The 23,753-nt window shown below is 35.2% G+C and overlaps 2 pseudogenes; both read left to right on the forward strand.

Annotated features, from left to right (window-relative positions):
* The first annotated feature begins 540 nt into the window (after positions 1–540).
* On the forward strand, positions 541–797 carry LOC109702374 (calcium/calmodulin-dependent protein kinase II inhibitor 1 pseudogene; annotated as a pseudogene).
* Positions 798–8,385: 7,588 nt separating this feature from the next.
* LOC109702376 (olfactory receptor 7E24-like) lies at positions 8,386–23,176 on the forward strand (annotated as a pseudogene).
* Positions 23,177–23,753: the final 577 nt, after the last annotated feature.

A 23,753-nucleotide genomic window follows, 5' to 3' on the forward strand; every position in this document is an offset into this window, starting at 1 on the left:
CAGGTATAAAGCAAGAATCTATCTCAGCCTTTGCTCCCCTCCCCCTCCGCCACTTGCAGCCCTGTGGCTCGCAGCTCACAGTCATCCTGCAGGACCCAGCGCCAACGCCTTCCGCACCCGCTGCAGGACCAGCCCACCCGCTCCCCCAGGTGCGTCTTCCTCGGTCCCGCGCCTGCCAGGCTAGCAGGGACAACCTCCCCCACCCCAGGCTCGCGGCCCTGCCCATCCAGGTCCCCGCTCAGCGGCCTGAGCGCTCTGAGGATGTGAGTCCTGCTTGCCGCTGCCGGAGCAGCAGCCATTGGCGCTCGGAGCCCGAGTGCAGCACAGCTGCGGACGCTGGTTGTGTCGCTGGCGCGGGCAGCGCGCTCCTGCTCTAGCGGTGTCCCCCGGCCTCTCGCCCGCGCCAGAGCCAGCGCTGCCGCAGCGCGAGGGCCGTCCCTGGCCGGCCGGCCGCCCCCGACCCCAGCGCCGCTGCTCCTGTCCGCCGCACGCGGGGACGCGGGAGGAGGAGGTGCTACCTTGGAGCGCCTGGACGCGACCATGTCGGAATTGCTGCCTTATGGGATGAGAAGCTGAGTCCCTAAGACGACGGTGGGGACGTGGGCCAGATCTTCTCATGCCGCCTGCAGGACACTAACAACTTTTTTCGGTGCCCAGCAGAACACGTGGCCGCCCAAGCTGGGCCAGATCGGCCAGAGCAAGCGGGTTGTTACTGAAGACGATAGATTGATAACTTGCTGAGGAGTATGAAGGACAAGGCACCTCCTGGAGTCTGCACCCCCCCTCAAAGACAATGAGTTAAGAGAGAGAGTGAGAACAGCGGCAGGTGATAACGGTTAACATAAACCAAAACCAAAACAACAGAAGAGCTTGGAAAAGAGACAGCGTTTTGAAATTTATTATTAGCTCACTATCCAGGATGAAATCAACAACCTGTATCCAGTGTCAGGCTGGGAGTCAGATTAGGCTGAAGGAGGAGGAGAAGGGGAGGATTCTGGGGTCCTCAGGGAAAATTAAAATAAATAGTACAAAAAATTAAAAAAATTAAAAATCACTATATACACAGAAATAAAAAGTCTCAGTTGCAGCTATTTCTCAAAATTAATATCTATTTCTTTTTATAACTGGTGAATATTGCGCAATTATAGATCTGGATTTTGAACCACTTTAATGAAGGCAGCATCAAGTGTTTTGAACTGTCTGCATTCTTTGGTGATTTGGCTGTTCCCAATGTTTACATTAATTTAGCAAAAATGATTCTGTGCAATTGGATGTGAAATACTCTCCAGTTTTATTTTTTATGTTATCCTTGGATGTACAAAAAAATCAGAAAATGCTCTCTATAGATACTGTTTTATTTTGGTCATCTTTTGAAGTTATCAGGAATGTGTTTACAACAAGAAGATAACTTTTCTAAGGAAAGGATCCTTGTTTTATTTTAAAACGATTTGTATAGCTTGTGTTTCTTTGTTGCTGCAAGTTATTTGCCCAAGTTAATGCAAATTGACCCATTTTATATGTCAAGGAAAAAAACCCCAAAAAACAAAAAAAGCTTGAGCTTTTTTTAACCTTGCCCCAGCAGTCTGTTATGTGAGCTGCCTGTTTTTTCTCTAATATTGTGTGAGTTTATTCTCTTTAAAAGGACTGTAAAAAAATGTAATCACAAGAGTTCCAAATATGTTGAAATGCCAAAAGGTATTTTGATTTCTTTTTCCCCTGTGCTCTGAGTCCATGTGAAGGAAAGCTTGGAGTGTCTTCTGTTATTTGAAGGGATTCTCTTAAGGCACAACAGCTTCCTGTTTTGCATGGAACTTGCAAAAGTTTCTCTTGTGTGAGGAATCTTTTACCAGTTTTTGTTTGCAACTTTGGACCTCAAGAGGTTTCTCTCCTCTACCCTTCCCATTTTCCTCTTTTTTCAATTAGATATTCTGTCTGTTGCACGTTGAACCAACACAAAGGGCTATTTCTCCAATGTACAATAAAGAATTGTTGAAAAAAAAAGAATCTATCTCAAAAATAACAAAAGAAACATGGGCTTGCAGCATACCTGAAGTGGTAGATTGCAAGGCCTTGAGATCAATCCCAAGTACTGCCAAAAAAATAGATCCAACTATTTGTTGTCTATAAGAAATGCACTTTGAGGGCAAGTACAAACATGAACTTATAGTGAACATATGGACAGAGATATTCTAAGAAATGGAAGCCAAAAGACTGCAGGAGTAGCTACATTCATATCTTAGAAATTAGAGTTCAAACCAAAATTAGAAGACAAAAAAAGACTGTAACTATCTATTGATAAAATGAGCCACTAAATAGCACAGATAGAACCCAACACTTTGTTATGTGGGTTTTAATACTCCGGACTCACACAGAGTTAGGTCATCAGACAAAAAAAATGAACAAAGGAACTTCATAATTAAATGGCCATGTAGATCAAATGGACTTAACAATAATATAAAGAATATTCCATCCATTAGTCACAGAATAAACGAAATTACCCATTATCCATCGAACTTTCTTAACAGTAGATGATATTTTAGGACATAAAGTAAGACCTAATGAATACAAGGAAATAGATATAATTTCCTTTATATCATCAGATCACAATGGAATAAAACTAGACATCAACAATAACAGAACTACAGAAAATATAAAAACACATGGAGACTGAAAAATATACTTTGATGATCATTGGGTCATTAAAAAAGTAAGGAGGTGGGGAAATCAGTGAATTCCTAGAATCAAATGAAAATAAAATACACTAACCAGAAACTTCAGGACACAACAAAGTCTGTGCTATGTGGAAAGTATTTAGTCATTAAGTGCCAACATTAAAAAATCAAAGAGATCAAATAAATAACGTAATGATGCACCTTAAGCTCTTAGGAACACAAAATTAAGAAACACTCAAAATTAGCAGATGGAATAAATTAATAAAAATCTGGGCATATATTAGTAAATTGGAGACTAAAGGAACAACACAGGGAAACAAAATAAAAAGTTGGCTTTTGGTAAGGTCTAGTTTAAAAAGAAAAGATAAACAAGAGTGACAAACCCTTTGTCAAAGTAATGGAAAAAAAGATTTTAAAAACCCAAGTTAATCATTGTAGAGGTGAAAAGTGGGATAATACAAAATACCAGTGAAATTCGGAGGATCATTAGGGAACACATTGGATAGTTATATTATAATAAACTGGACAACCTAGAAGATATGGATAAATTTCTAGATGCATATGGCCTACAAAATTTGAAGCAATAGGCTGTAAACATCTTACACAGGTCTATAATGAGCAATGACATTGAAGAAGGAGTCTATAGTCTCCCAACAAAGAAAAGTACAGGACCAGATGGATTCACTGCTTAATTCTACCAGAACTTTAATGAAGAATAAACAACAACACTCCTCAAGATATTGTATGAAGTATACAGAGAAGGAACCCTACCAAATTCATTCCGTGAAGAATTTATTATTTTGATACCAAACCCATATATGGAAACTACAAAAAAACAATTTATTGACCAATTTCCTTCCTGAACAGAGGCAAAATTTTCAATAAAATAAAAGCAAACAAAATGAATAAAATTCATATTACAAAGATAATGCACCATCATCAAGTTAGTTTCATTCCAGGGATACAAGGATTGTTCAACATACACAAATAGATAAATGTAATACAGTTTACAAGCATAATAAAGGATAAAAATAAAAATATCTCAATATGGGCAGAAAGAACTTTTGGAAAAATTAATGAAAAATTTTGATGAAATAGTAATGGAGGAAATGTAGCTCAGCATAATAAAGCCTATATATGCAAACAGCAGCCAACATCACTCTAAATGGGAAAAAACTCATAGTATATTCCCTGAAGTCAGAAAAAAGACAAGGATTTAGTCTTTCCACTCTTATTCAGTGTAGATTTGATTTCTTAGGCAGTTTAATAAAGTAAAAAGAAGAAATAAAAATGATACAAATAGGGAAATAAGAAGCCATGTCAACCCTATTTGCAGATGATATGATCTATAACTAAGACACCTAAAAAATTCCCTTAATAAACTTCAAGACTTGAAAAACACTTGTGACTAAATATCAGGATATAAAATCAACACAGAAAAAATCAGTAGCCTTTTAACATACCACTAAAAAATAAGGTGAAAAATAAACAAAAAACCAATTTCTTTCATAATAGCCTCAAAAATGAAATCCATGTAGGTATCGTGCTTTAATCAGATTAAACCTTTCTATTACTTATTATGTATTCTTTCTATTGCTTATTTCTATATCACTCTGCTCCCTATTTTTCAACAGCTTCCAGTGCAGTGTGTCATGCACACATAAAATATGTTTCAGTATTATTCTCTCTCTATCATCCACTTTCCCTCTCCCTCTTCCCTATATTCCCTTCAGATAAAAGGACTAATACAACCATGTTCTCCGTCTATATCAATATCTATCTATGTATCTATGTATCTATGCATCTATGTATCTATGTATCTATGTATCTATCTATCTATCTATCTATCTATCTATCTATCTATCTATGTCTCTCTCTCTCTCTCTCTCTCTCTCTCTCTCTCTCTCCCTGAAAAAATAGTTTAATTTTTTAAGGTAGCTCTACTGGGAGTTTCCTTTGACATTTCCCTATACTATAAATGTATGGATTATAACTGCAGTAGTATGTTCTTATTCAAAGTTTTCTTTCCACCAACACTGGTTCTATTTACATAGTTACATCACCCACCACCACCTGAAAATGGGCCTCTCTAAATTGTTTCCTATGCATGACAAAATGATTCTATTGGTGATGTTGAAGAAGTTAAAGTGGGGAATGGTATCTAACATCTTGAAATGTTTTGAGGACTTTCTAAGTTGCAGGTGTCATGAGTACCCAAGGTGTTGTAGTATTACAGAAAATGAAGGAGCACATTGATCTTAAATAACATGGATCGGGTTGATAGACAGAAAAGAGTGTAATCATACATGAGTTGGAGTACCTGATTACAGTCACAGGACATCATACCTGGAGAACCCTGGCACATTGTCCCTTGATATCACAACGTGCCAGTCCAGGAAGAGACCCATTCTTCTTATTCTTTCCTATTTGGATTCATGGTAGATCACAAGACAGAAGACTTATGTATTACATAAAATATTGAAAATAATGTTTCAATATTATTGTTAATAATAATAAAATAAAATATCAGGTCCTCTGATATTAGTGTTTTATTTTTCAAATAAGACACTTTGCTTTTATCTTCATAGAATTATATGCATATATACAGAGAAACATGAAATATTCGCTTTTAAGTTTGAGTTTTCAGAGCCTATGATTTGACTGGCACACATGTGGCATCAAAAGTAATCCATGGAGCACTGAGTTAGATGCTTCCTTGATGTCCAAAATTGGCCATAAGCATCATGGCTTCAAAACAGTGGTACTTACCTTTCTATGATTTCTTCCATTTAAGGAATCTCCTGGTGAACTAGAGACAAGATAAAAATAACACTTCTTTGTGTGTTTTTTATCAACACATGGACCCTATACTTCCATTGCATCACATCTACATCAATCAGTTATTTAAAAACAGGCAGGTTTTCATGGGTATAAAAGGAGAAGAGTGTACAGATGACAGGCACAAGTAACCTTGTACCTTAGGGTGAGACACATTTTAGACACCAGGCTCCGATACCATTTGAGAATTTTGTTCACCAGTGAGCGCAGTATTTCCATTAGATGGGGTTATTTAACTAAAATAGTCAAGTTTATTAAGAGATTCCATGTCCCGGACATCTCTTAATGTCACAAATGTTAAGTGGCTGGGCATCATTCTCTCTAATTCCATGAAGCTTTATGAGCACAGATGGCTGGAGATACTTGCACATACTCTGCACATTTTGTCTTGTTAGTAATCAGTGGCAAGGGACAAAAATCTTGATTTTCTGACTTATATCTGGGTGCTAGGAGGGATGTAAAAATATATTATTGCTCCCTGTGAATTTGAAATTTCAGACTGCCAGGGTAAAGTTGACAAGAAATGTTCAGAACGAGACGGTATAGGTGATAATGCTTGGTTTGTTTCAGACAGGGTCTGTAGTGTAGGCCAGGCTTTCCTCCAACTGGAAATTTCCCTGGTTCAATGTCCTGAGTGCTAGGATTACAGTTTTTTGCCATGATACCAGCTCCTGATTTTTAAAAGTGTTAATTATAGGAATTGAAAAGCAAAATTGGATATATATTATTCACTTGAAATTAGAGAATTACCCCCCATCAACACTTTTTGTAGAAATTTTCACTTATGTGTCCTGGAGAGAGGAACAAATAAATTCAAAGGATTGTCCTAATAAGAAAGCTACATTTTAAAAGACTCACACTCTCAGTTAACATTGTGTATCTTTTAAAGCATTTAAAAATTATTCATTTATTCACATGTGCATACATTGTTTGGGTCATTTCTGCCCATCACCCCTTCCCCCTCAGTTATAGGCAGGTACTGTTCTGCCCTTATCACTAATTTTATTGAAGAAAAGACATAAGCATAATAGAGAAGACAAAGCATTTTTGCTAGTTGAGTTAAGGACAGCTATACAGAAATACCCTTAGCATTGCTTTCGTGTACACATGTGATAGAAAGCATGTTGATTCATCTCTAAGTAATCTTTACATTTGAAGTAGATCAGTGTAGTTCACAGAATACTTAAAACCACCTTCCAATGTAAACTAGTATATTTTGGGGCAATAGGTTTAATAGTCTGTACTACTTATTTGAGTTTAAAAAAGGTTTTTAGGAAATCTATTTTTTGAAACACAAATCAATAATGAAATGGAAATATTCATAGGAATATTTACTAAAATATTCATGGCAATAATTCCATATATATATATATGTATAAAACTGAGGGTGACCTGTTACATATAGCATGTTAAACACTTCCTTCCAATAATTTTATGAATTAAATATTTATTACACCCATTTTATAATTTTTTATTGTTTTATTATTCATATGTGCATACAAGGCTTGGGTCATTTCTCCCCTCCTGCCCCTACTCCTTCCCTTCCATTTTATAATTGATGGAAATGACATTATTCCTTGGAGTGTTTACATTATTTCCTGTACTCTTTTCTTTTGGAGGTGTGCTGTGAGATGTGTTTAAGTTATATCATACTCTTTTCTGGTTTTTGTTGTTTATTCTTAATTAAATTATACTGTGGCCAGAGAAAACAAAAAGTCCAATTTTCCTTCATGTAGTGGAAGTAAGAAAATTGAAATCCACATATCAGGAAAGAGTTATATAAAGAAATATATTAATTAGAAATAAAAAGGTTTGGGATCAGATCTGGTCTTTAACAAATCTCTTGGGCACAAAAGTTCATAAGTGCAAATAATCATTTATTACCAGGAAATCAATGTGACTATGCTAGCATAGAATGCAGAATCAAGACAAAGAAAAAGCAAAGCTCTGTCTTACATACAGATGGTTTCCAGATGTCTAATTGGTATGATTAAGATAAACCTGTATAATACTTTAAAATTTCAAATGTTCATTGTATTCATTTTTTTTCAATCATTGACAGATACAGTGAACATAAGTGCCAAATGTGTGGTCAGAGATACCATATGATAATTTCTCATTCCAAAACCATTTTTATGAAAATCTGAAATTCACCAAAGTCAAGGATATTTGTTACATGCCAAAAAAGTTTTAAAATATAAACAGTACTTGGTGAGCAATGACATTCACAAATGAGGGAAATCAGAAAACTGAAGAATGCTGAAAAATTCCTGGAATATGACAGGCACAAAAAACTGTCTTTGGTATTATGAACAGCCAATTTCCTAGCTCCTATAAAGTGTTCATAAATACTCTAAACCAATGGTAATTCTTTCATTTTCATAGAAAAATATGGTCAATTTGTATATTTCTTAATTTCCTTCAATTTGATGTTTTGCTTAAAAAAGGATGGCATTACTAATTTATTTTTTTGAAACATTGGATTATATTTAACAGTGATTCTATGATTGTTCCAACTAATATTCTTGCTCTTTTAATATGGCTCAGAAGATGTCAATAAAGGAAGTGTGGGCAGAAGGAGGCAATTATCTTAGAAACCTACAATGAAAGGGTGCTAATAATGGGTTTGGCACAATTGGGAAATAATGGAGGAAGATATATGAAATTCATGTATGAATTCTTGTGAATACTTGCATTGAAAGTATGTAGAGTGCTTGGGGCATTTTATTTGTTTCACTTTCCAACAAATTTTCTTTTTTCAAAGGGTACTGAGAGTGCAGAAAGAAAAAATGTAACATGTGTTTCAGAATTCCATCTGAAGGAGTTCTCAGAGGGTCCATGACTGCAGCCAATCCTCTTTGGACTGTTTTTGTCCATGTACCTGGTCACAGTTCTTGGGAACATGCTGATCATCCTGGCTGTTAGTTCTGACTCCCACCTCCACACTACCATGTACTTCTTCTTCTCCAATCTGTCCTTGGGTGACATCTGTTTCATCTTCACCACCATCCCCAAAACAATTGTGGATCTAAAAACTCATAGCAGAGCCACCTCCTATGTGGGTTGCCTGTTGCAGATGTCTCTGTTTATCATTTTTGCATGTATGGATAGTAAGATTCTGACTGTGATGGCCTATGACAGGTTCATGGCCATCTGTCATCCTCTGCATTACCCAGGGATTATGAATCCTAGATTCTGTGTCTTCTTAGTTTTGGGGTTTTTTTCAATCAGCCATTTTTTTTTGCTTTATTTAGTTTTTTTTTATATTACAGTTTTATTCTCACATGTGTACACATTGTTTTAGCAACCTCTCCCCCTTTCCCTGCTTCTGGGTATAACCTGTTCCACCCTGTTTTTCTCTGATTTTATTGCAAAGGAATCATAAAAGATAATAACAAATACATAGTGCTTTTTATAGTTTGAGATAAAGATATTTACAGAGATTCCTAGCATTGCTTCCATGCACATGTGTATTGCAACCTCCACTGGTTCATCTCTACCTGACCTCTTCACTACTTCCTAGTTCCCTTTCCATAGCGGCCTCTGCCAGTTTAAGATTGCTATATTCACTCCTCTACAGTGAGCATATCAACCACATTCAAGTTTTAGGTTTCCTTCCTTTTTCCTACTCCTTCTGTGAGTGTTCTCCCCTTAGTGTGTGACCCATGTCCCTTAATATTTCTGCATTTCTTTTGGTCTATAATACACTAAATGAAGGAGAATTTTGGCCTTCAGAGCCTGGCTAACTTCAATTAAAATGATGTTCTCCAGTTACATCCATTTATTGAGAATGACAAAGTTTCATTTGTTTTTGTGGCTGAATAAAACTCGATTGTGTATAAATACCACATTTTCTTAAACCATTTGTCAGCAGTGGGGCATCTTGGCATAGCCTTTTTGAATCCCAGTTGCACAATTTTATTTTCTTACAACTTGCATGCTTTAATGTTGTAGAGATTGCTAATTTCTTCTGTCATCCTTCTCAGCTCTTAAACCTTGCTTGTATGGACATCTTTAGCCGTAGAATAATCATGGATGTTGTAGGTATCATACTTGGTGTTTTCTACCAAATACAGGATCCTTCTCTCATACTACAGAATTATTTCTTCAATTCTGAAATTCGCATAATCAGGTGTGAGGTATAAAGCCTTCTCCACCTGTGGAAATCACGGATAGTTGTTTTTTTTATTTTATGGGATGGGGCTTGGAGAATATTTTGGATCTGCTGTTTGTCATTCCCCTAGAAATTATTCAGTGGCTTTGCTGATGAACACCACTGATGTTCACCCCTATGCTGAATCCCTTCATCTACTGCCTGAGGAACAAAGACATTTGCAGTGCATTGAATAAGCTCCAGAATAGGATAGTGTACTCTCAGGTTCTTTGGCATCCATTTAGAATGTAGTTCAGGAAAGAGAAAAAGCAGAAAACTAGACTTAAATTCATTAATTTTTTTCTGCCACAGTACTTTTGGAGTTTGTAGTTTTAATTCATTATCGGTTGTTTTTTGTAGAATGATTGTTAACATGGTTGTTAAATTGGGATTTCCCTAAATAGATATAAAGGTTTTGTCTGGGAAGGTGAACAATTTCAGAGGTGGATAATAATGATATTTGTCTACAAATGGTGGCATTATTTGCTATGAAACTACACTGGTCATAAGTTGCAGTTTTTACTATGCATATCTTGTCCCATTGAATAATGGTAATAAAAAAAACTGATGGAATTTTTTTAAATGGATAAAATTGACAATGTTAATAATATTACTGATCTTGTTCCTGAGTAGAGGACACCAAAATCTTGTTTGGATCATCATTTCTTTTCTCTTTCCACAATCATGGAACACGAACCTGCATATTCCTTCTCTCCAGGATATCCTACCAGCTTCATAAACACTACTGAAATATCATATCTATTTCACTCATTCTCAAAAGCAGAGTTAAAGACAGGCTTTGATTTAGTTCCCATTTTGGAAACTGCAAAGCATATAAAAAGGAAATATACCTGAGAGGTACCTGAAGTAAATCCCACTACCCATTTTGTGATACTTTCTTCTGCTTAGGAGACAGTTGAAAAGATCAGTGTGTCTGGCTGGGAGATTTAATATTTTTGTTTTCTCTTATTTATGCTTTTTTTTCACCTTCTATTGTTCCCCTTCATCAGCAATTGGTTGTTCCTCCTTACAAAAGTTCCTCTTCTGCTTTCATTTTTTATTATTGTTATGCTGGGTGGGGTTACATTGTAGTATATACAATTGTTACTACACTATAGCAAATATATCATACTTGAATTCACCTCCTCTGCTATTCTCTTTCATCCCCTTCCCCTGATTCCTGGAATAGTTTCAACAGTTATCATTTTTGCATTTATTTACATGTGTATACATTGTTTGCAACACCTTCCCCCTTGCCCTGGTGCCAGCTCCCCACCTCCAGGCAGAACCTGCTCTGCCCTCCTGTTCTCTGATTTTGTAAAAGAAAAAACATAAAAGATATAAGAGAAACACAGCATTTAGATTTCTTGTGTTGCTTGCATGCATATATGTATTACAACCCAGATTCTTTTATCTTTACCAGTCCTCTTTACTACTCCCTAGCTCCCTTCACATAGTGGCCTCTGACAGTTTAAGATTATTATATTATTTCCTATACAGTGAGCAAATCAGCCACATTCAAGTTTTTTGTTTCCTTCCCTTCACATAACCCTCCTGTTCATGGTCTGCCTTTAGTGTGACTCATGTACAATAATATTATCTCATGTGGGTCTATAATCTGCAAATGAGGAAGACCATGTGATTTGTTGGTCATCTGAGCCTGATTAACTTCACAAAAAATGATGTTCTTCAGTTCCATCCATTTACCTGTGAATGACAAAATTTCCTTCTTCATCGTGGCTAAGTAAAATTTCATTGTGTATAAATTCCACATTGTCTTATTCCATTCATTGGTAGAGGGGCATATTGGCTGTTTCCATAGGCTTAGCTATTGTGAATAGCACTACCATAAACATGGGTGTGCAGGCACCCCATGAGTAGGAACCTGACTCACATTTCTTCCATTATATTCCCAGCTGTGAGGTGGGATCTTAGCATGGTTTTGATTTGCATTTCCTTTATGGCCAGAAATGGTGAGCATTTTTTTAATGTATTTTTTAGCCATTTGGGTTTCTTCCTTTTAAAACATTCTGTTTAGTTGGGTTGCCCATTTCTTCATTGGGCAATGAATTTGGGGAAATTAGTTTTTTGGGCTCCCTATTTACAGTGGTTATGTCCCTTGTCTGATGTATAGTCAACAAATATTTTCTTCCATTTTGTGAGAAACCAGTTCAATTTAGAGACCATTTCTTTTGTTGTGAAGAAGCTTTTTTAATTTCACTTAGTCCCATTTGCCAATCTTTTCTGTTAGTTGCTGGGCTGCTTGAGTTCTACTGAGGAAGTCTTTGACTATACCTGTTGCTTCTAGTGTATTCCCTGCTCTTTCCTGCACTAGCTTCAAGATTTCAGGTCTGATATTAAGGTCCTTAATCTGCTTTGAGTTGATATTAGTACAGGTTGACAGGCATGGATCTATTTTCAGTTTTCTGCAGGCAGAAAACCATTTTTCCCAGCAACATTTGTTGAAGAGGCTGTTTTTTCATATGTTTTGGGTGGTTTTGTCAAATATTAGGTGAACATTGCTGTGTGGATACATATTTGGGTCCTCTTTCTATTCCACTGGCCATCATATCTGTTTTTGTGCCAGAGCCATGCTGTTTTTATTGCTAAAGCTCTGTAGAATAGACTGAACTCAGGTACTGTGATACCTCCACCATTGCTCTTTTGCTCAGTATTGCCTTGGTATTTACTGTCTTTTGTGTTTCCAAATGAACTTTAGGGTAGATTTGTCAATCTCTGTTTTGAATGCCATTGAGATTTAGATGGGAAATGGGTTGAACGTGTTGATTGTGTTTGGTAGTATAGCCATTTTTACTATGTTGATTCTGCCAATCCATTAGCATAGGAGATCTTTCCACTTTCTGTAGTTTTCTTTGATTTCTTTCTTAGATCAATTGTACTTCTTGTAGAGGTCATTTTCATCCTGTGTTAAGTTTATTTTTAGGTATTTGATCTTTTGAGGCTATTATAAATGAATTGTTTTCCTATATTCTTTCTCAATCTGGTCATTCTTGGTATTTTGAGAGTATACTGATTTCTGTAAGTTGATTCTGTATCTTCCTATTTGCTGAAGCTTTCTATGGTGTCTATGAACTTTTGGGTAGAGTTTTTGGGTCTTTATGGTATAAGATCATGTCATCTGCAAATAGGGATACTTTGACTACTTCTTTGCCTGTTAGTATTCTTTTTCTATCTTCGTCTTCCATTATTGCTCTGGCTAGGATTTCCTAGACTATGTTGAAAAGGAAGGGGATAGTTGGCACCCTTGTCTCACTCCCAACTTTAGGAGAAATGATGTTGGTTATAGGTTTGCCATATATAGAATTAATAATGTTGAGGTACCTTCATTCTCTTCCTAGTTTCATCAGAGCTTTTATCATAAATTGGTAAAATGTTTGAATATAATGGTTGAATATTATTGAAGGCTTTTTCTGTATCTATTGAGTTGATCAAGTGATTTTTGTTTCTGCTTCTGTTAATATTCTGTATTACATTTAATGGTTTGTGTATGTTGAATCATCCCTTCATCCCTGCAATGAAGCCAACTTATTCATGGTGTATGATCTTTTGTACATGTTGTTGGATTTGGTTTGCCATTATTTTATTTAGGATTTTTGCATCAATGTTCATTAAAGAGGTTGGCCTGTAGTTCTCATTTTTGGAGGTGTCCTTGTCCAATTTGGGGATAAGTATTGTTTGCTGTTTTCCTCAAAGGATGTGTGTTTAGTATATATATACATATATATATGTATATATATATACATACATTTATGACACACACAGATAAATATATGTATATATAGTATATATATATGCAATGCATAAATTAACAAAAATAATATATATTTACATTTTGTCATTTTTATTACATGTTTTATTGGTAGATCACAGTGGCTTTCATGACATTACATATTTAATCATTGATTTATGTACAGTAATGCTACATTTTTGGTCAATGATATCATTTAATGACAACAAAAATTGATGGAGAGGAGTTTTCTAATTATTTTTTAAAACTGCATGAATATTTGGGTGAGCACTAATATTCATAAAGAGAGATCAGGAATCTCAAAATTAATTAAAAACTTCTGGGAGGTATTTATCACATAAAATTATTTTCTGATCATGAATTGTGAAGCTTATAATTAAGGTACTAGCACTTAATATGTGATCACAAATATCCTAAGTCAAGAAAACTCCTATACATTTTGTAGAATGTAAATGCATAATGTGTGTATGATGTAAAATATATGTGTACATGTACTCTTTGTGAAGTACTGGTGTTTGAACTCAGGGCCTCATACTTGTGAAGCAGAGTATCTACTTATTTAAGGTAAGCATTCAGCCCTATCACTGCTTCTTAATGTTCTTAAATGAGAAATGTTTTCATCTTAAAAATAGAAATGACATTTTTATTCTCTTTTTCATCTTAAAAGAGTAGATTGTATCTTATCTTGATCATGGGTTTTGTCACATTTGATGTTCTTGGCCTTCTAACGTTCACTTGAGTTTATTAAGGAAGTGTCTGGAGAAAAGGTGAATAACACACAAAGTTATATTGTAAGACTTTTATCAAAATTGGGATTATCATTGCTGAGAAATATGGCTGAAAATGGTGGATAGACCTCAAGAAAGAATCATTTTATTGTAAATAGTTGGAGTCAAAATATATACAGAGGGCTGGGTGTCTGTCTGTTTCCTCTCACCTATCTTTTCCTTTTTCAAAAAGAGAAGAGTAGATAGAACAAAAAGTAACATTTGTTTCAAAATTTCATCTCATAGTGCTCTCAAAGGATCAAAATAAATCTGTCTCAGAACTTTGGACTCTTCCAATCTACATACCTGGTAACAGTTTTGGAAACCTGATCCTCATCTTGTCTACCCACTCTGACTCCCACCTTCACACCCTTATGTATTTCTTACTCAGAGGTCAGCCCTTGGTTGACATGTGTTCATCTCCACCATAGTCTCAATGAAGTCTGTGTATACCCAAACTAATATCAGAGTCATCTCCTATGTGCTCTACTTGACACAGATATCTTTTAATCTCATTTTTGATGTATGGATATACGTACAGATACATATGGAGGTATGGTCCTGACTGTGATGGCTTATGCTTAGTTGTAGATATGTGTCACCCCTTGCAGTACTCAGTTTTCATGAAACCTGAAAGTTGTGGATTATTTGTTTTTTTTGTTTTTGTGTTTGTTTTGCCTTGTAGATCCCCAGTTGCACAATTTCATTTCCTTATATTTTACCTACTTCAAGCATACAGAAATATATCTTCTATGATATACCTATTTCCTTAAACTTATCTGTTTTGACAACTTCATAGAATGATGTTCATTCCTGGTAATGTATTTACTTTTTTCACCAACTCTGAGATACTTTTTATCTTAATATAAAATTGTTTCTCACATTGTGAGTGTCCTATGAGCAGGTGGGAAGTATAAAGTCTTTTACCCCTGGTGTTCTTACCTGCCAGACTCTCATTTTGTATAGAACAGGGCTTGGAGTGTACATTGAATCAGCTGAAGCACATTCTCCCAAAAGCTGCCCTGATATCAATGATCAACAGTGTGTACCTCCATTCTAAATCTTTTCATATGCAGACTTGAGGCACAGAGACATAAAAAGTGCTCTGAAAGGACTCCACAGCAGAACCATCTAATCTCAGGCCCTGTGACATCCATTGGGAGTATAGTTTGGAAAAATTGATGAAATTTAACATCTAGAGTTATTAATACTGGTTCTTTGGTGATACTTTTTTTTATAACTTTATGGTTTTCTTATGATTTATGCCAGTAAAATTGTGGGTGCCAGCATTGACATGTGAGAAGAATAGGGAATTTAAAAATTGAGTATAGACTTTTAGGTTTAAAGATACTGAGTTTTATTGAGATGTATTTTGTCATTCCCTCCACAAGGATGTAAAGATAATATATATTATTTAACTTTGTACATAATGTTGTTAAAATGATAAGTTTTGTGATGAATATTTTGCCTCAAATATGGAAATTGAAGCAGATGCTACTTTCATGGAAAATAGGAGAAAATGATGTCTTGAAATTGAAAAAGGGAAGAAGAGGGCAATAAGGTGATGGAGACACTTTTTGGTGGTAAATGATTGGAACTGGAGTTCGTCAGGTTAAGCAAATTTAGCCATATTTAGAAAGATATAGGTCACAGGTTTTCTCTCAAATGTGGAAGGTAATCTAAATGGTAAATGTATATGCAAATGCTATCATGATCATATATATGTGACATATATATATATATATATATATATGGAGAGAGAGGGAGAGAGAGAGAGAGGGACAACATGTTTGCAATAGTGGGGCTGTTTGATACGACTAATAGGTGTAGGGAGAGAAAAAGAGAATGATACAGAATGAATAGTATCAAAATACTTTGCATCTGTGTAGGAAGATGGCATAATAAAACACAATGACAGCTATTGAACACTAGGGGTAGGAGAGAAAAGATAAGAGATTGTAAAATAATCATTAATCTGATTTTAGTACACACTGTTTGGACTTTCCCTGTCCAGTACATGAACACAGTTCTTGGGAATCTGCTCATCCTCTTGGCCATAAGCTCTGACCCCCACATCCACACACCCATGTCCTTACTGCCAACCCATAGTTGGATGACATCTGTTTTATCTCCACTCTAATCCCAAAGATAACTGTGGACTGGCATAGAATTTCATAGTTATGTGTTATATTGTCTTTCAAAAACTGATGTGTCTTATAATTTTTGAATTTGTGGATGTCATGCTTGTGACTGTGATGCTCTATGAGTAGTTTGTGGTAATTCCCCCTGTATTACACAGTCTCTGTGATCCTCAACTCTGTGTCCTTGTAGTTTTGGTGTCCATTTTGTTTCACCTTTTGGATTCAAGGCTGCACAACTGATTAACTTACATGGAAATTTCTAATTTTTCCAATGAACATGCTCAAATCCTTATCTTGATTTTTCTGATTCTAACATTTTCTTATTGCCAAATTTTCTTTTTCACATATAGTAAACTTCTCTAGTTACAAAAAAAAAGTTTGTTTCATTCTAAGAACCCCGTCATAATATGAAGTGTATGAATTCTTTTATGCCTGGGGGTTCACCTCTCATGTTTTTGCTTAACATATGAGATAAGCATTGATGTGAATCTTGAATTTCCTGTATCATATTCTCCTAAATTTTGTGGTGGCTTCTATGATCCCTCCTAGTCTGAATCCTTTCATTTAACCCCTGAGGTGCATGGCATTAAAAAGTGAACTGAGAATATTCCACAGCAGAAAAATCTAAGTATCAGGGCCCAGGGCTGTCCTTTGTAATGCAGCTTGAAAAAAAAGCAATAAAACTTTGCATCTCTACTTGTGACTGATGCCTCACTGTTCATATTATTTTGGTTAGTTCATGACTTTAATTTGTCGTGATTTTTTAGAGTGGAATGATGGTGCTAGGCATTTGATGTTAATATACATAAGAAATTCCCAATTTGTATAATTTTTCAGAATGTAAAAATGGATTCTTACGATGTATGACACTGATAGTTTCAATACAATAGAATGCAACCAATGCCACTGAAGTCTCTGATAAACATTTTTAAATTGGTAAGATTTTAGTATATGTGTTAACTTTTTGAAAATTGAAATAAAAAGCAAATGAACCTTTGCAAATATATGGAAATATCTGTCTTCAGATCATTTAAATATTTCACAGTTTATAAAAATACATAGAAGTGAAGAAAAGGATTAGTAAACAAGAGATTTTCCTGGAAGAGAAGAATTGCCAAATCTATTGTGGATGTTCATTTTCTTTTCTTCTTATTCCTATGTTAATATTAATAAATCCTTAGAGGATGAGACAGCTTGGACAAATTTGATTAATTAGGAGTTCTGCACATTAATACTCCAAGTTGATGCAATGATCCATAATTAGCCTATCACTCTGACCCTTCATTTGGTTGGTATCAGACCACTTAGAGCATGTATTTATTTCTTTCCACAGTTCCCTGCATCCAGAATCTTCTAAGTGACATTATTCCTTTCCATCCAGGGAACATGAGGCTTAGCCTTCCTCATGCATTAATAATGGGAGGGTGCTCTGATCCACACTCCTTGGTCATCACTCAGCAGAGAAGCAGATTCACCAAGTAAGTGCTGAGAGATGGTTGATGTGGGAAGGAATATTGGAAGATTTTTCCCTCATCCAGAGAACAAACCTGGTAATGTGGGTAATCAGGTGGGAGGATACAAATATTAATAAGTTCACTTATGAAAACTGTGAAGTATATATTATTGGCTGTGGTGTTAGCAACTAGAATTCTTATTCAGAATTTCCTTTCCACTCACATTGTTTCTAAATTGTAGATATCTCACTCATAGCAGTAGGTAATGTTTGTCTGAATTCTTTCCTTAGCAAAAAATGATGAAGAGAAGAGGAAAGTAATAATATGACTTTCAATTGTTTTACAGATCTTTCCCATTTCCAGTGGCTCAGCAATGTCTTTTCTGTATTTTGTCTTATTTCAGATATTTCATCTTCTTCTAGTCAAATGTGCCCATATTATCATCTTATGGAAAGTGAGTGAGTACATTGCTCCTATGTAACCAGTACTAGGTTTATGAGTACAAATGAGGGAAACCATGACAGCATTGGACTGATTATAGACATAGGGCTCAATATCACGGGAATAGTGGCAGGTTCCCCTCACAAAACACCCAGAAATTCTATGTTATTCTGACCAAAGGAAAAGATACTTTATTACTGTAATCTTCCTTTTGGTATTCATTGTATACCTCAAGGCAAAATATTATGTGCCATTATCTGTTTTCTAGAGGGAGGGTATTCAAATGTCACAGGCAAAGATAGCAGAGTATGCATATCATAGTTCATAACAGATGTCTCTCTTGTAGCTACTCCAGGATATTCCCATTCTATTATCATTATATTGTTATACTGGAGGTACATTGTGACATTTCCAAATGTGCTTACAATATATCTTGGCTAAATAAAACTTCTCCATCATTCTGCCCCATTCATTTTCCCCAGAATAGTTTCAAAAAGGTCTCATTTTTCCATTTTCATACATGAAAATATAATATTTCCATGAAATTCACCCTTCTTCACTCTTTGCTTATATTCTCCTCCCTCCCACTGATACCAACCCCAGAAAGGAACTGTTTTACCATCCTGTCCTTCATTTTTGAAAAAAGACATTTTTCCTTGTTTAAGATAGTTATATAGGGATTTTGTTTTTGAAATTTCCATGTATTTAATGTATTGCTTTCCCACATCCTTGTCAATGCTTTTATTAGTCCAAAATCACCAAAGAAGGCATAATGTCAGGTCATGGCTTCAATCCTACTGAGAAAACTTAAAAAGTTGGGAAATCTGCATTCAAAGTAACTGTAGTTAAGACCTCTGCTTATTTATATGGATTGTGGACAATAATAATTAGTGCATTAGATGCAGAGTCTGATAATGCAATTTATTTTCTCTAAGTATTCCAGATACCCTCAACTCACAATCCTCCTTCTTCAGTTTCCCAAGTACTGGAATTACAGGCATTGTCTACCACACCAGGATCTTGAAATTATATTTTTAATCATGGTGGCCTCACTTCATTTATGGCAATTTGTTAGTGTCTTTGAGAGTCACTTTTGATCATTTAAGTCAATATCCATTTGAGAGGACTACACTCAGTACAGTGTTAAAAGAAAATGAGTGCTGCATATGGGGATAATGTGTGACGTGTATCTAAAATTGACCAAAATAAAATTCAGATATTATTAATAATATCAAGGTTGATTTCCCTATCATCCAGTCCTACCATTAAAGTTAAATATCTTGTGAGGTGATTTTATTGTTTTCTTATTTCTATAGCAGGAAATTTTATTTTGTTCTTTTTATTATCACAAGCATATGTTTAGAAAGACATGAAATACTGTCTTTTATTTCCATCTATACCTATAGCTATTTTTTGATACTACCTATACATTAACTAGCAAAAATACAGATGACCTCTCTATACAAGAATGAATACATATTGTTAAACCTGTTGAAAGCATCATAAGAAGGGGAGCAAGGTAGAAAGGAGTAAAATAGAGTAGATGAACCAATTCAGGTTATAATACAAATATGCATGGAAATCTCACAAAGAAACTCCCTATGTAGCTATCTTAAACAAACAAAAATGTCATTTTTTTTCTTTTACAAAATCAGAGAACATGAGGACAGAACATGTCATGTCTGGGGGAGTAGCTGCTACCAGTGGGAGGGAGGAGATGGGGAATGGGTGTGAAAGGATGAATATAGTACAAGTACTTTGTACCCATGTATTATATGGAAAAATGATACCTTCTAAAACTGTTCTAGCAATGGTGGTTGGGAGGTAATAAAGTAGAATGGTGGATATATTTGATACATTGTAAGAAATTCTTTAAATGTCACAATGTACTGCTACCCAGTACAACAATAAAAATATTAAAACAAAACAGAAACAAAAAAAAATCTCTGTTAAATGCTAAGTGAGTCCATTGGTTTTAAAACATTGGATATAAGCAATGAGGCTTCAACATGTTTGGTGCTATCTGCCATTTGATCCTTTGCAGGAGTGTTCCTTCAAATTAGAACAAGATAAAATATCTTTTATTTGCAGGAATATCATGGAACTGTGACCACTATAACTATTTAATTACATATTCATTAATTACTCAAAATCACAGCAGAAATTTTCCTAGATAAAAAGCACCAATCAAAGGTGGTAGTAAAAATTATGCCTGAAGTTGAGATACATTGTAAAAATACACACAGTGCAGGCTACAATGCTATTTGAAAACTTTGTCAGTGAGCCTGCTACTTCCATCATGATAGAGTTCTGTTTTCTTTAAATCTATCATGGTCAGCACTTTTTGTCATACTTCTCTTGGGGGCCACACATGTTGTGTATGTGCAGTCTCTCTCTCTCTATTTTCATTAAGTAATATGAACACAGACGGATTGAACAAATATTCTGCACATTTAGATAAATCAATGATTCAGCACAAAGATATTCATTTTCAATTCCTGATCCTAGTATTATCTTCTCCTCTGGAGCCGCATGGAAATATTACATGTTGAGATTTCATGGTGTATTATGAAAAATAGGACAATTGCAGGAATGGCTTCAGGGTTAAAATTCATAGCAATCTTAATAGGAGGATGTAGATGATAATGAGTAATTTTTAAAGGTAAAACAAATGCAACTGACTAAGAATCAAACTGAACATGCATTAAGGATTATAAATCAGCACATCATCTCATTCAAAAACTTTTATTCAAATTCTCACTTTTGTTACATTAAGTGATGAACACAGATAGTGAAATGACTGCCATAACTATGAACTTACAAGTTAAATGATGTCTCTCTGACACTGGATGATGTAAACTATAAAGTATTATATTGTAAGGTAATAGCTGTTGTGCTTTGTACTATATAAATGGGCTTGAGGCACTTTTTACATAAATTATTTGATGAAAAATTTTTATAGATACATAAATAAATACTGACATAGACGTATTGACAGGAAAATATACCCACCAAATTCATGAAAATTGTTCCTTTTCTGGACAGGTGTGCAAGAAAAAAAATCATGCAGTTACCAAGATCTCTAAGTCCATATGTAAAATTTTAGAACTGTATGAAATATTACTTCTGAAGCAAATATTAGCAAATGTTCATATGCTAATATGGGAATATGTGACAATTATAATAATAGTAATAATAATAGTGGAGCATTTTCTATATGTAAAGAAACATTCTAAGACAGTGGCCACTTCTCTGGTTAAGGAAGTAACAAACAACTTCAAATGCTGTTATTTTCATGATACAGGTTTTGGTATGAAGTCAGGCTATTTGTATTTTTAAAAATGCCCACATTCATTTATAAATATGTATATAGATAAGATGAAAACTGCTGGGTAGCTAATTAAAAATATAAGGTACATTCTTAAGGTAGGCAAATATTATACACATTTACCTGCACAGGTGTGTGCAGGCACATAATGATGTGTTCTGATCAGAAACTATACCAACATTAGTTTGTTGTTTCCATACGGCAATCCTTGCTTTTACAGAGGATTGGTCAATATTTTATGCCTGGGGAAATTATATCAGTGTCTTAGGATGGAATAAGACATAAATGTGCACTTCTAATTTCTTTCAATCAGAATATTTTTCTTAAATGTGTATGAGAATATTTATTCTACATTGTTTTTGTAAATGAGTGGGATATATTTTACTGTCACTGTGGACTTGGTAATACTAATGTTCTGGGTGTTCTAACATGGTTTACTTGAGTGGCACTATATTAGGTGTTTAAGAACTAAGAACAAGGTGAACAATATATAAACTATTAGCATAAGAGTGCTAAGAAGATTGGGTTTGTCCCAAATGAGAAATGCAACAAGTATATGAAACTGAAATGTGACATTTTTACTTGTCAGTACCTGTATTCAAAATATATAATGTCCTGGATGTATATTGATTTACCAAATTTTTTCAATAGCATTTCTTTTCCAAAAGGGATCTGAGCAATATAGAAGCAATGAATTTAACCCGTGTCTCAGAATTCCAACTCGTGGGCTTCTCTTGGGAGACCCTGACCTACAGCCTGTCCTCTTTGGACTGTTCCTGTCCATGTATCTGGTCTCAGTGGTTGGGAATCTGCTTATCATCCTAACCATCAGCTCTGACTCCCACCTCCACACCCACATGTACTTCTTCCTCTATAACCTATCCTTGGCTGACATCTGTTTCATCTCCACCACAGTCCCAAAGATGATTATGAATATAAAGACTCACAGCAGAACTATCTCGTATGTGGGGTGCCTGACACAGATGTCTCTTTTTATCATTTTTGTATGTATGGATAATATGCTTCTGATTGTGATGGCCTATGACCAGTTTGTGGCCATCTGTCACCCTCTGCATTATACAGTAATTATGAACCATCACCTCTGTGTCTTCTTAGTTTTGGTGTCATTTGTACTCAGTGTATTTGAATCCCAGATCCACAATTTGATTGTATTACAGATTTCTTGTTTCAAGGATTTAGAAATTGCTAATTTCTTTTGTCATTATTCTGAACTCCTTAACCTTGATTGTACATACAAATTTAGTCATACCATACTTATTTATATTATTGGTGTCATACTTGGTATTTTCCCTGTTTTAGGGATCATTTTCTCATACTGTAAAATTATTTCCTCCATTTCAAATATTTCGACCTCCAGTGGAAGGAAGAAAGCCTTCTCCACATGTGGGTGTCACCTGTCAGTTGTTTGTTTATTTTATGGAACAGCCCTTGGAGAGTACTTTGGTTCAGCTGTTTCCCAGTCTCCCAGAAACAATGTGGTGGCCTCACTTATGTACACAGTGGTCACCCCTATGCTGGATCCCTTCATCTACAGCCTGAGGAACAGGGACATTAGTAGGATCCTGACGAAGCTCCAGAGAATGACGGTGTAATCTTTAATTGTATGGCATCCATCTTGGACAAATGTGTAAAAGTTAGAAAAACTGAACATGTGGACCTGCTACTACTCCTTTTCGGGACAGATTTCTTTTAAAATTCTTGGCTTTAATTTCTTATAGCTTTATCATTTAAGGGGATTTAATGGGCAAATGGGTAGAGAATATGGAGTTTTACAAATGAGCACAAATTTCAGTTTAGGAAGTTTGTTACTGGCAGTTGACAATAATGATGTTTGTCCCAAATTGTGAATGTGATGAAGATCACAAAACTATGAAACTAAAGTATTTGATATGGTATATGTGAAGCTATTTATAATTTGTCCACCAATTAGTGGAAATGAAAAGTTGTTGAAACTAAAATAACAAAGGAACTGTCAATTTTAACTCCTAATATTAATCATCTCACTTTTCTAACTGAACAACACAGAATTGCTAGCTGGATTAATAAAGCACAACTGCACCATTTCCATCTTTTTAGAAATGTGTCTCACTCACAAAGACAACATTGGCTAGGGTGAAATGATGTTAAAACATTTTCCACTGAAAATGTGTGAAGGATGAGCCATACTTA

This window comes from Castor canadensis, chromosome 14 (genome assembly GCF_047511655.1).
Source record: "Castor canadensis chromosome 14, mCasCan1.hap1v2, whole genome shotgun sequence".
NCBI lineage: Eukaryota > Metazoa > Chordata > Mammalia > Rodentia > Castoridae > Castor > Castor canadensis.